Source organism: Ixodes scapularis, unplaced genomic scaffold (assembly GCF_016920785.2).
Source record: "Ixodes scapularis isolate PalLabHiFi unplaced genomic scaffold, ASM1692078v2 PGA_scaffold5__190_contigs__length_132052651, whole genome shotgun sequence".
NCBI lineage: Eukaryota > Metazoa > Arthropoda > Arachnida > Ixodida > Ixodidae > Ixodes > Ixodes scapularis.
This window is the reverse complement of record NW_024609880.1, coordinates 101,783,531-101,798,500: the sequence shown is the minus strand read 5'-3', so window position 1 is coordinate 101,798,500 and position 14,970 is coordinate 101,783,531. Positions and strand designations below refer to the sequence as shown.

Genomic DNA, 14,970 nt, shown 5'->3' with positions numbered 1-14,970 from the left:
TAATCGTTTTTGTTTTTCTATGCACCCTTCGGGTTGTATAATAGGATAAGCTATGGGTCGTATGGGTGCGTTTGTTTGTTTGTTTGTTTTTCAATAGGGCGGGCATATGAATATTTTCAATTCAAATATCACTAACCTATGCCGTTAATAAATGCTAAAAACACATTAGAATTGAAACCAGGCACTTCGGATGGAAATGCCAGGGCGGATCCGCACGGTAGCAAATCGACACTCCTTTCGTTGCCTGAACATAAATAACAGCCTGAAAGTGTTTCCAACATATGAAGTTCTCGAAGAATATAAGCTGCATAATGAATATTTATTTAACCACTAGATTTTGGCATCTCTCTATGAGAAAATATTGTTTCTGGAAAAGCGAACATCCGACACGCCACCTCCGCTAATTGGGTTTCACACTTCGTGCATGGAAATGGAGATCATTAGCGTTGAAGAAGACTCAAAAAGCGCATTGATGCTCTTGTATTACAAGGACAGTGATAATGTAAGGTAAGCCCCACTGCATTATTCTGAGGACACAAATTTGGTCACTGTGTGTCATATTTTGATGCTTCTTTAGAGGCAAAACTCCCTGCTTGCTCTTTTTTTTGTGGGGAGGGGGGGGGGGAGAGGGGGGGTTGGTATTGCACTGTTTTCACGGCCGAGTGTCTCTACGGAATATTATGAAGGAGAATGTTTGTTTTTAGAAAATAAACAATTCCTCTAGCCAAGTGGACTATAGGCTGCAAGTTAATATATGCCATCTAAAACAAAGCCAAATATTAATGAGAGAATTCAAATCCCTGTATTATTGTGCGAATCCGAGTATAGTCTGCATAAGCAACTTTTAATTTAGAAAATAAAGCTTTTTTATGTAGCTTGCGCATCTAGTGCACAATGTGCACACGGGGCATAATTTGCATTTCGTGCCTAGTCGGCACATATAAACATCCTCATACACAGCACATCTTGTCGAAAGCCCTACCTTTTAGCTCACAAATATGTTTGTCTCATACATTAATCATTATTAAAATACACTGTCATTCACAGAATCCATCACGTCGTTACAACTAACGACCTAGAAAAAAACACTTCTTGTATAAGCCGCATCTGTAGATAGTCCACACTGCGTAAAATTTAAAAAGTCCGGAATATAGGATAGCTAATTCGTTAATTACGACCTTACACTCGCTTCCGGACGTCGATCATGAGTAATGACGTTATTAAGAAATCAAAATATTTATGGCGGGTATGTGTTCATTTAATCATTAAAAATACCCATTCCAAAGTGTATAACATCGGAGTAAAGATCAGTTGACAGCAAAGAATCTATGATACTGTTACGTTATGCTCACTGCATGTCTTCGCAGAAAGAAATTGTGCGATCAATATGTGTGAACCTTTCCAGCCAGAGCGAGCTACTGAACGTCACGTCAAAGAGATCTAAAACGAACCTCCCTGTTCTGGAATTTCGCTTTGAGGAGCCATTCAACCCAAGTAAGAGTTGTAGGGTTGCCTTGCTGCATGCCCCTCCGGGAGGAACAACACGAAGCCGGGGTTTCCAAAACAAGAAACTACATTTATTAGCATAACAGCAAAAAGGTTGTTAGTAGCGAAGTATAACAATGCCGGGCATTCAAACTACGCGTCTCCGTGCCTTCGATCCGTCTCCCCCTTCTGTGGGTGTGTCCCCTCTTTTATATCCTCTCGCGCCTGTCCTTCGTGCGCTGTTGCGCAGCCTGGACGTTGTCCACTCTGGGTGGTCAGCAGCGGCCTCTGGTGGTGGTGGCCGACCCTCGCTCTCACACTCCCCCCCCCCCCCCTTCCAAGCGTCAGGCATTTCAATGACAGTGTCGTCGTGGTCGTCGCTGCGAGGGGGTCGTCGCAGAAGGTCTGGCCGGCGACACTGTATCAGCGCTATGGCACGCTCCAGGTCGCGGTCGTCGAGATGGGCATGCAGCGAGGAAACTCTACCACATGGCCCCACGTTGGGCGTCATGTGGTAGGGTTGCCTTGCTGCATGCCCATCCGCGTTACGCGTAATGCACATCTGTACGCCGTGTCCGCTACGGCAAACTGGTATCTCTCGCCAATCATTCCGCTGCGTCTGCTTTGTATTACACGATGCCCGTGACGATAAGTGTACAAACAGAAGCAAGAAAGAAGCAGAAGTGACAGTAGTTCCAAGTAGTTCCGTTTACGTGATTGCGTTACGTGAGGCTGAAAAAAATACTATGCTTTATCTTGCCTTATAATAAACCGCAGCAGACGCTGCAGTTGGTCGTAAGCCGAAACCAATCTATGGCCATGCGAGTGCCAGCCGATCTTCAGGAGGCAAGCAGTGACGCGCGGGGCGCGTAAGCACGTGATAGATTCACGGAGCTGGCTTAGCTGCCGTGACCCGTAGCGTCCGCTGCGGTCCATCGTAAGGTGAAACCGAGTGCAGGGGTGTACGAACATCGCTTCAAAATATTTCAAAATCCAATCAAATAGTACAGAGTCACCCACCTTGTGTACATTACATGAATAATTATATAGATTGATATTACAAATTACTCGATTTGAAATCTAATCTGTTAACATTACTAATTTTTCCTTACAAATGTAGCTGATTACTTTACTGGCGACGTTACAACTTAAGTTACTGAGTAAGTTGCAGCTTACAAGTTACTCTGGTTTCACGTTACTTTGCCCGGATACTTCGAGGACACCTAAGCATCTCTTATGAGTTGTGAGTGCGAAAGCATACTTGTAAATATATCAGCTTGAACTTTAGAAATAACTAGAACAGAAGACAGAAAGGACAAGATATGACCACAGCTGTGTGTCATATCCTGTCTTTTCTGTCTTGTGTTCTAGTTATTTCTAAAGTTCAAGCTGATATATTTACAAGTATGTACCAACAAGCTCAACTCTCAACCGTGGTGCGAAAGCATTCTCGTCGCCGAGAGGAGCAGAAGCGGCTACAGCGCCGGCAGGGCTCAACCTCCCAAACCTGAAGAAAGCTATCGGTCGTCCTGCAAATCAGTACTCATCCGTTTTCTTTTCTGCAAAGACTCACTAAGATGGAATTCCGTTTAGAAGCATCACCTCCGAAAGGGGCTGTTGCCAAAAAACAGTTGGCCTCTATTTGCACAAGCACCTTTCGGAAGTTCGCCTTCAGCAACCGTTCAGGGGTTCGAACTCTATGGAATTGATTTCACGCATCAGTCCTCTACATTCCTCTTCCACGCCAACTGCCATGTTTTTGCTTGACATAGAAGATATGTACTATATATTAGACCTCAAAGTACTCCTAGACTACGTTTCTCATGTTATTTACGAGCTTGGGATTTCTGATTTCCAGAACTCATCCGGTGTGTCAGCGGCACGTTTCGTACAATTAATAGCCATTTACCTTCAATCCACCCCGGTAGAATATAAGGGGAAGAACTTCAGACAAAAGAAAGGAGTCTGCATAGGGTGCTGTTTAGCCCCAATCCTCAGTGAAGTTTAGCCGTCGTTTAATTGTGGACGAGGCCGTAAAACAGCGACTGGCCATAAAGCCGCGTCCATAAAACAGCGAAATTTAGCGGAACAATTTCCCCGCTAAATCTAGCGGAAACATTTCTCCACTAAATTTAGCGGAAAATTTTCCCCGTTAAGTTTAGCGCAAATATTTTCCCGCTAAATCTAGCGGGAAAATTTCCCCGCTAAATCTAGCGGGAAAATTTCTCCGTTAAATCTAGCGGAAACATTTCCCCGCTAGATTTAGAGGAAGAATATCCCCGCTAAATCTAGCGGAAAAATTTCCCCGCTAAACCTAGCGGAAAAATTTTCTCGCTAAATCTAGCGGAAAAGTTTTCCCGCTAAATCTAGCGGAAAAAATTGTCCACTGGATTTAGCGGAAAAATTTCCCCGCTAAATCTAGCGGAAAAATTTCGATCTAGCGGAAACGTTTCTCTGGGGGGTCACGTGAGAGGTGTGCCACATGACCTAGAGATGTTACTTGGTTTCATCTTTCAGATCTAACAGGGAGAGCAGTTGAATATTTGCTCATTAACACTGATTATACTTCTTGTTATGTCCTAAAGACGTCAACTAGGAAAGGTACGAATATTTGCCTGTATGCATTTATGCGCGTAAAGTTCTGCCTCTTTTTTTTTGCGCATGAAATTAATATTTTAATCTTTTCTCATGCCTTTCTTGTGCGTATTACACATGATTTCGTCCCTTTCATTCCTAGTTTCTAAAAAAACTGTCGTTAAACAAACGGCAATGTCGCAAACATAATGCTCTTGTTTCATGCCTACTACAACTGTTGTCATTTAGTCATGCTTCGTTAAGGCCTCCAAAACAACGTTAGGAGAGCTGCTTACAACTTTTCATCTCACTGGAAACCAAACTGAAACGACAGATATTCAATAAATATAGGCGTCACTCGTAGACATAGTAGTAATAAATATCCTCTAATGTAAACTCAACAATGTGAAAACCATGCATATTTAGGGGGAGAGTGAGGAGGAATGGGACAGTTTTCACACTATAAATTTTGTGCAGTTTTTAGCCGTCACATAAAAACAAGTTTAATGGTCCTAACTGCAGGGTAAAAGACCCTTCACATCGGTTGAAAAGCACTTTGTCATAACACTTTCATAATTCATAAATGTAAAAAAATGCAAGAACGAAAGTGTGTTTTATTCCACCCTTCCCTCAAGGAGAAATGGGGCACATGCAAGGTTGCGCTAAAACTAGCGTTAGTGAGTATTATAAGCAAACGGGGCTTCATCAGGCATGAAGCCCGATCGCAGTCGTTTTTTTTTTCCTCCGATTGTCTGTGGTTTTGAACCGGGGATTAAGAATGCGGTAACGTTTTAAAGAAACCAAATAATTGTAGCTCAAATTTATATGAAGTAAAATTAGAAGAGCCAGCATTATTACGAGCCCACCAGTCAGATCAACAATCTTTATAAAAAGAGAACTGAGACACTGTCCCTTTCCTCTCACCATTTCAGCGTCCCATTCCTCCCAAACTGCCTTACACATGGTAAGTTGCCAATTGTGGCAACAAGTGAGACCTGAAGCTTAAATAGCTGTGGTTAAAAGCAACCTACTAACACATATTTTAAAGGTTAGTTTACTACTACCGTTGGTCAAACCATTTTGATTCACAAATCAAGAAAAACGAATGTGTGTTACTTACATTTGAGTGCCGAAGTGGCAACAACTTATTCAGATCGTGTACACCACGCTAAGCAGGACGCCATTACAGTTGAAAATACCACAACCACGGCGTCATGAATATAGGAGTTAACCTTTTTGCAACTATTTACTGGAGAAATATATTGACTGTCCCATTTTACCACACTCTACCCTACCAAATTTAGATTCGAATTCTGTTTGTTCGTCCTCTAGCAGATGATAACTAGCCATCCAGAAATTATGGGAACGCATTGTTTTAAGATTCATATTGCCGCGTCCACGACCGAGAAGGGACGTTTCTTCCTACGTCCAGAACATCCAAATTTACTCTTATCCCGAGTGTGAAAGATAAAAAAACCTATATGACCCTGCCGAGTCAGTCTCGCCCTAGCTCACTCCCGAACTTTCAAAATCAAATATTCGAGATACCGAGTGTAGTACATAAGGAGCCGACCATCGCCTTGCCGATTCAGTCAGTCTCGCAGCCTCGCTCAAGCCAACTGTCGCGCCGACGCTGCGACGCTCGCTGCAGCTGTTTCGACGCTCATTCTTTCTTTTGTTTCTGACACAAATTCGCTGATTAAACATTCATTTTCCATTTACGCTCATCGAGCCGTTTCCATCCACGATAATGTGCTCACCACTTGCTTTTGAGTGCTTATGGTACAATACCTACAATAGCTTCCGTCAGACAAGTACGCCATATTTCGAATGTGTTAGCCCTATTCGTGAATTTGCTTGCCTGTGGAGCTCTAAGCGCATTTAAAAAATATGAAAAAACGATTAGGATTTGTTTAACATTGTCCCTTTTTTTTCTTCTTCAGAGTGCACATTCTGGATTCTACATACAGAAGGTGATGGAGAAGCCCCAAAAGAATGCAAACCGCCGGGGCGTCCTCCCTGTGTCCAGGAAGTCTACGGTCTTCGCGAAACTACCCAGTGCATTCATTCAAATACGGTACGAGGGACGAGGTCGGATGTTCAATGAATACAACACTATAATTAACGAGCAAGAAAAGCACTCATTATCGATGTAAATTATGTAAACTAAAACAAAACAAAAATCTGTAACAACATCAAATGGTACAAAACTATAAAACAGCACATGCGGAAGTGGAGCACAAAATTATAGAATATCTCCAAGTCCCTTCTTAATTAATTCAGCTACCTGATTTTTCTACACTATGTAGAAATTAATTGGACTTTATAATATATTAACAAACAAGTGCTAGAAAACAATTAGTAAAGGAAGACGATATTGTTGAACTGGGGATTGTGCTCTGTGTGCCCTTGTTCTCGTGAGCTGAGACATCCGCAAAATTTGGTATCAGCGGTGGGGTAACCAAATGACAAACCGATCGGAGCCAAGTGATATCGTATCCACTTCTGTTTCGACTCAAACCACGGAACGGTTATGCAATCTCCCCGCTGAATGCAACACCATCGAGCCCCCGAACCTGCTTGGAACCGTCACCAATTTAGTCCAAAGCCGTCTGTCTCTGCTGGAAACTGCGGTCGAATGTCAGGTTTCCGATGTCTGGTAACGCGTGAATCGCTGTTTTTTGTTCATAGAATCTAGGGTTCGACAGGCTGAGAAACACCTCCATGTTGAGCAACGAGAAGGTTTTCCAAGTCACCAACGGCACGTTATTTTCAAGAAACCATATGGTTGGTCCGGGAAAGTTTACTTTTACTCCAAAAATTTCGACTCAGCTGGAATTCGATCTGCAGTCGTGTTCGCAAGCTTTCTTCATCTAATTTCAAACAGTTTCCTACTTTGATGGGCTGGACACAGCACGGAAAACTCGTGTTATGTTTACCCAACTGCGCTGCACCGCTGCGTTTGTTTGCAGAACATGTCTGCTCCGAGCCTTTTTCTTATATCAGCTCCAAGTAGAAGCTTTAAATGCCCGCATTGGTAATTAACATCTGAAGCAATTTTGCCTAACTGCTTTGAAGCACCATCGGCAAGGACCAACGCTCCAAGAGTTAACTTACGCAGTCTAGCGAATGGAGGCTAGAATTACTCGTCGGATGTAGAAAGACCATCTTGGAGGAGATTGCAATGATTCTTGAACCAACACAATCAAGGACAGCGACATTCAGCGTTTTTTTTTCGGCTTTCCTGCCTGACCACGACTTGCACAGCACTGTGCCGTGCACCCAGTGTTAAAATAGCCAACAAAAAAGCGACATGGTATAGAAATTTCGCATCCGGTCTCCAGATATGGCGCTACATTATTCCGCGGTTCATCCTAGTAAAGGTGGTTGCTTTACGTGTCTTAACTTTAGTCACTTTGCTCGATCATGCACAAAACGCTTGGTCCCGTAAGTCCTAACCTGTACCATCGCCGAAAGTGCCCAGTGAAAGAGAAAGTGGCAAAGTTTAATCTTATGCAGTGCATCCTATCCCGCTTGTGACAACGTCTCTGCGCACTTCAATAGCACGTTGCCTTTTCGTTCATCTTCGGGAGTCGGGGCAACATGTGATTGCTATTGTATAAACAAGAGCAGCTATAAGTCCCATTGTTCTTGCATTTCTGCAATCATCTAAGTGTGTTTGCCCAAAGCACTTCTGGTACATTTTGAAAAAGACGAACAACTTGTTTTTGAAAATCAAAGGGCAAAAACCTAACCTTCCCGGCATAATTTTGCGCAAGTTGCAATGACTTGTAAGATTTGTCCGCGACTTCCGTTCGAAATTTCAAATTTCTGTCTCGTTTTGAGGAGGTCATCATTATTTGACAGCCCTGCCGACGTTGAATATTGCCAATCTGTCTAGTAGGCCTGCAATAGATTTGCTTCCGGAACATAGCGAAGAAACTAAACAGGCCATTTCGTGGAAGTTTGGAGGCATGATGGCTAAATGTGGCTTAGCGTTGTCAAGCCTGAAAAACCTGACCGCGAAAGCTGTGGCTCAAAATTACTTGAACATCAAAACCGCCACTCTATTTTACTATCCACTGCTGGTACAAATGGTCAATCGCAAACCATGGCTATCTTGTATTTTCGCACCATAAAACACTGTTGTACCTAGGCTCCTCGCAGTTTGGGCTTCAGCAAAAATTTCAAGTTCGACAACGCAAAACACAGATCCTATTTTAATAACTGCTACAATATCGTCCCGTTATGGAATTCGCTGTACCATGTTGCCTTGTTTTCTGCGAAAAAGGCGGTCTAATACTTCCAGTTTCAAACCTGGCGAATGTTGACCTGGTCATAATATAGTAATAGGGTGACCAGACGTCCCGTTTTGGCCGGGACAATCCCGTTTTTTAGGTCCGCTTCTGCCGTCCCGTATTTTGTCTCAATGATGAATCATGTCCCGTTTTCGCCGGAGTGCATAGTTTTGAAATTGGCACCATGCGAGTTGAAGCAAACCGAAAATATGCCTACTCGTTACTAGTATATTTGACAAAAATAACCATAAATACTTTAAAATATTTACACAGAGAGTAGCATTTAGAACTGTTCTTGACCACAAACACTTTTTCTCTCGCAAAATATGCGTGTGTAATTTTTTTATTGGATATAGCATTTATGTCGAATCTTGGTTGGCGACACTACACTCTTTTTCGAAAATAACGTAGAAACGTACAGTCACGATCAGAAGCAATTGGAACACGGGAGCGGTGGCCCAACTGCATTGCAGCGCGATCTCGCCGCGCTCGTAGGAACTGATAGGAGACTCAGCGCATGCCTACCTGCCGGTGTCGACAGTCCCTTTTCACAGATCTATCTATTTCATTTACCGGCGGTGCAAATAATCCTTCGCTGCTTCTCAGATACAGCACTGCAACCGTGACGGCGTTGATAGCATCCGTCAGCGTTACGAGGACGCTCCCCGCGAGCGCGAACTGAGGAAACGGGGGCACTCTAAAGCGCTTCGGTGCTAGCTCAATGACGCGGCAAGCGCTGCGTGACGCATCGCTTCGTAAAAAAGGTCTTTAAATTGTTCTCGAGTAGATTGCAACGCCAGCTGCAGAAACTTACACCCAAAGTTGACAAAGACCCTTAATTCCAAGCAACGAACCGCGTTTTTATTTCATTTGTGTCAAGATAATATATTAAAGATATATTATAGACACTACAGAGCGCGGGAAGCGTGCCCGCTGTTTGCTATCAGCGCCATCGGCGACGTAGCGTTGCGTCCCAGAAGCGGTAAAGAACGATTCGAACCGCCGGTAAAAGGAATAGGTCGAGAGAAGCGGAGAGGCCATCGGCGCGGGCATGCCCGCATGCGCGTAGTCTCCTATCAGTTCCCACGAGTGTGGCTAGATCGCGCTGCAATGCAGTTGGGCCATTCCTCCCGTGTTCCAATTACTTCTGATCGTGACTGTACGTGTGCTTTAACCTTGGACCCTTGTCAATAAAAGAATTGAAAAGAAACTAGAATATTGGAACTCTTCAGGTATTACAATCTCTGAGAGATGGGTGCAACTCTTTAAAGAGATGAAAACAGAGAGTGTATGCTGCGCCGAGATTCCCGAGTCGTGGAACTGGCTCTGTGCTTCCCTGCAATCGCGGCTCCAGTGGAGCGCGTCTTTGAAATTATGAACTCCATGTGGACATGCCAGAAGTCTCGCCTTCTTGTTTCAACATTGCGAGCAATACTACTTGTGCGGTTGAACTTCCCATTTAAGTGCGCAGACATTTACAAGTGAGTCTTGCACGGTAAAGTCCTGCTTAGGAAACTTCAGTCGTTTGCAAAATACGCCCACACCAACGAAGGACCCAAAGCAGGGAATTCCGAATTAGTGCATGCAACTGAACACTGTGAGTGTGACTGTTTCCTAGGGCTTAATGCAATATGGTATCGTTTTGAAATAAGAGTCGTTATTTTATTAAATTTTTCTACCAACTTCAATCTTTATTACGCCTCCCCCCCCCTCCTTTTCCGTCGTCGACGCCGGGATGTCCCGTTTTCTACCTTGATGAATGTGGTCGCCCTATATAGTGAAGACTTTCAACCAGAGACTTTAGCCCTCCCGAATGCGACAGCCGCCATTATTTTCTCAACCCCCAACGTTGTCTTTTTCGGAAAATTACCTTGGACAAGGACTCAATCTTCAGGGGTCAGAATTTAAGCTTCGACACACCCTAACAAAAGAACAAAAACCACAACTACAAAATCTGCTCATGGAGTTTTGACAGAGCATTACTATAGCACCAGAAGAACTAGGGTGCGCACCACTTGTGAGCCACGTCATCAACACTGCTGATCATGCTCTGGTGCATTAGAATCCACGAAGAGTTTGAATGACAGAGCATAAGGAGATAAACAACACTTTTGCACGCTTTTATAGTATTTGGTTATCACTAGAGTCACCGTCATCCCCAGTGGTTTTTGTAAACAAGACCCGGCTCTAGATGATTTTCTGTAGTTTATTTACCATAAGCAAAACGACATAACAGGTTTAGAAATATGTGTCTTGCCTTGACATGACTTACCTTTTGATCACCTTCAAAGTGCCAGCTACATTGCTATACTGGAATCTGGGTCTGAAGACTGGATGATGACAAGTAGACTGAACCGGAAAGATTCGAAAAAAAACTACCTTTCTCAAGACTGACGAATTACTTCAGTTTTAACGCCTTTCTTTATTACTGTACGATGTGTCTTCAGCTCTCAATGCCTCGTGGATAGAGTGCTCCGATATTTCATGTCGATGATGTCGTTGGATTATTTTAAAGAAATCAACGTGTACGCATACATTTCTTTCAGAACAATACGGCACCACCTGCTTTTGGGGCTCAGTGCCCTAACCAATGCTCAGATGAACTGAATTCATCAAAATGCTTCTTCAGCTGCGGCAAAGTAATTTGCGTGGGGCCTCTGTTAGCAAGAAAGTATTCGCTCGAATCCAATAAAGTTTAGAGCATTAGCCAATATTTCAGAGGCCACTCCACGAAGCAGCTAAAAAGCATCTTCAGCTTTTCTTTTTCCTTACATTTATTCGCCGAAACCTTGTTAGAGCTGCTCGACTGAGCTTTCTAAAAACGACACTACGTGGGGGTGTTTCGCAAAGAAACAAACTTCCTTTGCAGGCATCAAAAAAGCACAGCTTGAGCCACGAACTCCGACAATTTTTTTCAGAGGAAGCTCTGATATTCATTCACACTGACGCCAACGGTAAAAAAAACTAGGCGCTGTGTTTTATTTTCACAAGAAAAAACGTGAAAGCCGTTTGCAACTCCCTGTAACACCGAATTAGCGCGCAGCTCTTGAGGAGGAGGAGGGAAGGGTACTGGGGGGTGAAGTCACCTGGGGGGTCACGTGACGATGCCGATGATGTCATCAGTGACGTCACTGATGACGTCATTAGTGACGATGACGATGCGGACTCCGATGACGTCATCAGCGATGATGACGATGGCGATGCGGATGTCAGTGACGTCATCAGTGACGTCACTGATGACGCCATCCGTGATGATGACAATGACGATGCGGATGCCGGTGACGCCATCAGTGACGTCACTGATGACGTCATCAGTGCTGATGACGATGACGATGCGGATGCCGGTGAGGTCATCAGTGGCGTCACTGATGACGTCATCAGTGATGACGATGCGGACGCCGGTGACGTCATCAGTTACGTGACCTCGGCGGGGGGTCACGTGACCTCGGGGGGTGTCACGTGACTTCCTAGGGTCACGTGACCTCGGGGGTCACGTGACTTTGGGTGTCACGTGACCCTGGGGGAGGGGTCACGTGACCTCTGGGGGTCACGTGACCTTGGGGTGACCTTGGGATGACCTTGGGGGGCCGCGTGACCTTGGGACGACCTTGGTTCCGCCGACGCCGACGCCGCTCAAGCCGGGAACGGGCCCCTAAGAGCTGCGCTCTAAAAAGAAATAATATAACACCTGGTCACGTACGCGAACTGAACCCTTTCGATTATTTGGCGGCTTGTGCCATCGATTGGCTCCATGGATGAACTCAGGCTGTGATCCCGCAGTTCGTTCTCGTTGTATATCAAAATTTAATTAAAAATATATTGAAATAATTCTCTGACATTATTTCACCCTATTTCCAGCCTAGCCTCTTTGCGCTTTCTCTTCAAGCAGACTGGCAATTTTGCGGTCGAAGCGACGCAAGCGAGAACGGACGGTCGGCACGTCGTTTGGCAAGATAACGGCTCATAGCTCGATCGAATCTGAGTTTTTTCCCGTTTGCCAGCATCTAGTAAGACGAGCGTTTCATCTAGAAAACTGCGTTGCGTGTAACAACGTAGTGCACATTTGAATACAAATTGCAGCACACGAGACGCAGAGGGGGAAGAACATAGGGCTTTTCTCCCAAAGGAGCTTCCCCCTTTTTGCTTCTATCCACCCACAATCCGAGCTTTCGCCGCTGTTCATGGAGAACGGGAGCATGCGCAAAACCCGTCTTGGTAAAAGCTCATTGGACCAGTTGGTATATGTTTAACATTATTAATATGCTACACCGCTCAAGAACAAAATTTAAAATAAGTAGCAGACACAAGATGAGAAGCGTTGATTCGCATCTGAAGTTTTAATACATAAAACAGAAAGAAACGTTAGGTAAAATAATAAACAAAACATACAAACATACTGACATGAAGCAATGGGAACTCTCAACACAAAGGTATGGGTTCTGATAACGCTGTAGCACCGGTAACACTCATTATACTTCAAAATCACAAATGCATTACCAGTAAGCGCATGTCGTGTATTGTGCGTTGCTGCATTTCTTGGTCACTGTTCTTGAGCGCTGTAGGATCGTCCCCCTGTTTAGCTGCAACCTTCGTTTCTTTTTTATTTTTATAGTTACGCCAAATATTTACGAGACCACAAAAAATTTAATTCATCCTGGATCTTCTACCACTCGTGCAAACTGCATGCGTCGGGTTCTCAGGAACGCTCAAAACCAAACAACTGGACTGTGTTTTTCAGCCTCGAATATTCTCACTAAAAATATTAACAACTCTCTTAAAAAGCATTTTTACGCACAAAATGTGATACTCAATCTCTTGAAGGCCGATGTTCCCACAAGGATACCTGAAACTCCTATCACTCCCAGTGATTCTACACCTCCCAGCAGTCCAACGACTCCCAGCAGTCCAACGACTCCCAGCAGTCCAACGACTCCCAGCAGTCCAACGACTCCCAGCAGTCCAACGACTCCCAGCAGTCTTACGACTCCCAGTCGCGCTAGCACTCCCAGTCAAGCGAATGACGTGAGTCTTTCTACCATGTGACACGGGTGACTAAGAAGTATGACATATGTGAAAACGTTTGTTTTCCAGTCGGGTAAATAGGTAAATGGCTTCCATGCTTCTTAAATGTAAATTACTAATTTATTTTTCTTTCAGGGGCATACAAGACATTTAGTTGTATGCTCATACGCTTCGCCACAACAGCTGTAAGGTTATCAGATGTAACGTAAATTACATTTCTTGTAACATCTCAATGAGTTACCCGAGACTACTGCGAGAAACTTAGACCTTTTAAGTCATTAGATGTTTGCTAATTTTCGCCTCAGTTTTTAATATATATATCGAGCTATCTTGGATTGAAAATATTTAACGTTAAAAGCTAAGCAGAGCATTATTCATGATTTACGATCACAATGAGCTCATGTGTTTTAATAATGTTTTGCCTAACTGAAACGAAATAAAAGTGATATAAATGTGCTGAATATAAAAAGCCGTAACTTAGGCACTCATAAATAAAATCAAATAAGTGTACATTAAATGCTTCCAATTTTTTTTGCGTTTTTAATATTAGCTGTTTTTTTAACTTAAAAACAAGGACAACTATCTCGGATTCAAATCTTCCACGTCCGATCTTTATCTACTGGGATTTCCAGCAACATGCGTAAAAATGGAGTTCCTCGAAGCAAAATATGACACAAAAAGCGCACTATTGACAATGGACTACAAAGATTCAAATAAAGCATGGTAATCAATTGCGTTCACTCAAACAAGAGCTATAGTAGACTCATATGACCATTGGTGTCTAAAAGCGCCATTCGTGTTTTTCAGGCATACACTCATAATACCATCGGAAAAAGCTACATAAAATATTGTGTTATTTTTATTGTTGTTGTTGTTGTTTTTTTTAGGGTGAAGATTGCGCAGGTCAATTTTATGTTTTGCTATGGTTCTCTAGATTACTTTCCTTGTGAGACAACATAAATGGCATTGTTTCCTTGCACTTACTTTCAAAAAGTTCTTCCAGTTAGCGATATGTTAATTTGGTAGGCGTGGTGCACATGGGGGAGCGCACTTTGTGTGTGCTAGGTGCATAACATGTGAATGAGGTAAGGGAGGCCTTCCTGAACCACTTGAAATTATAAAATTCTGCGGATAAAACGACTCGTGGCGTATTCGGCTGGTCAAGTTCCAGCCTCTTAGAGCGCTGACAAGCCGATGACCATTCAAATGGTCGAAGTCGGGCGCTCTAAGTCTATTCGGGAGGATCTTTCAGAGTGCTCTCAGGTGCTCGGACCGCGCCGTCCTCTGGCTCGTAGCGCAGTGGGGCTCTTTGACATCGAAGTGGGAGCGGTCGGATCGCGCGCCAGAGGACCGGTCACGAGACTCCAGCCACTTTCGCTGTTGAGTGGAGAGAGAAAGAAGCAGATAAAACAGGGCTTAGCGTCGGACGCCGCCGCGTTTGGCTACCGAACCCTCGCCGGTGGGCGGGAGAGCACAGCAAAGCCCAGCGTCCGCATAGAAGACTGCAACTTATCGTTCGGGCATGCGGACATCCGAGGCGGCGCTGGATGAATAAATGGCATTGGCTAAACTCTTCGTACCGGGCGGAAGT

General features: G+C 44.0%; 1 pseudogene; it reads left to right on the top strand.

The window, feature by feature from the left end:
- The first annotated feature begins 196 nt into the window (after positions 1–196).
- Positions 197–14,106, top strand: LOC120836279 (annotated as a pseudogene).
- Positions 14,107–14,970: the final 864 nt, after the last annotated feature.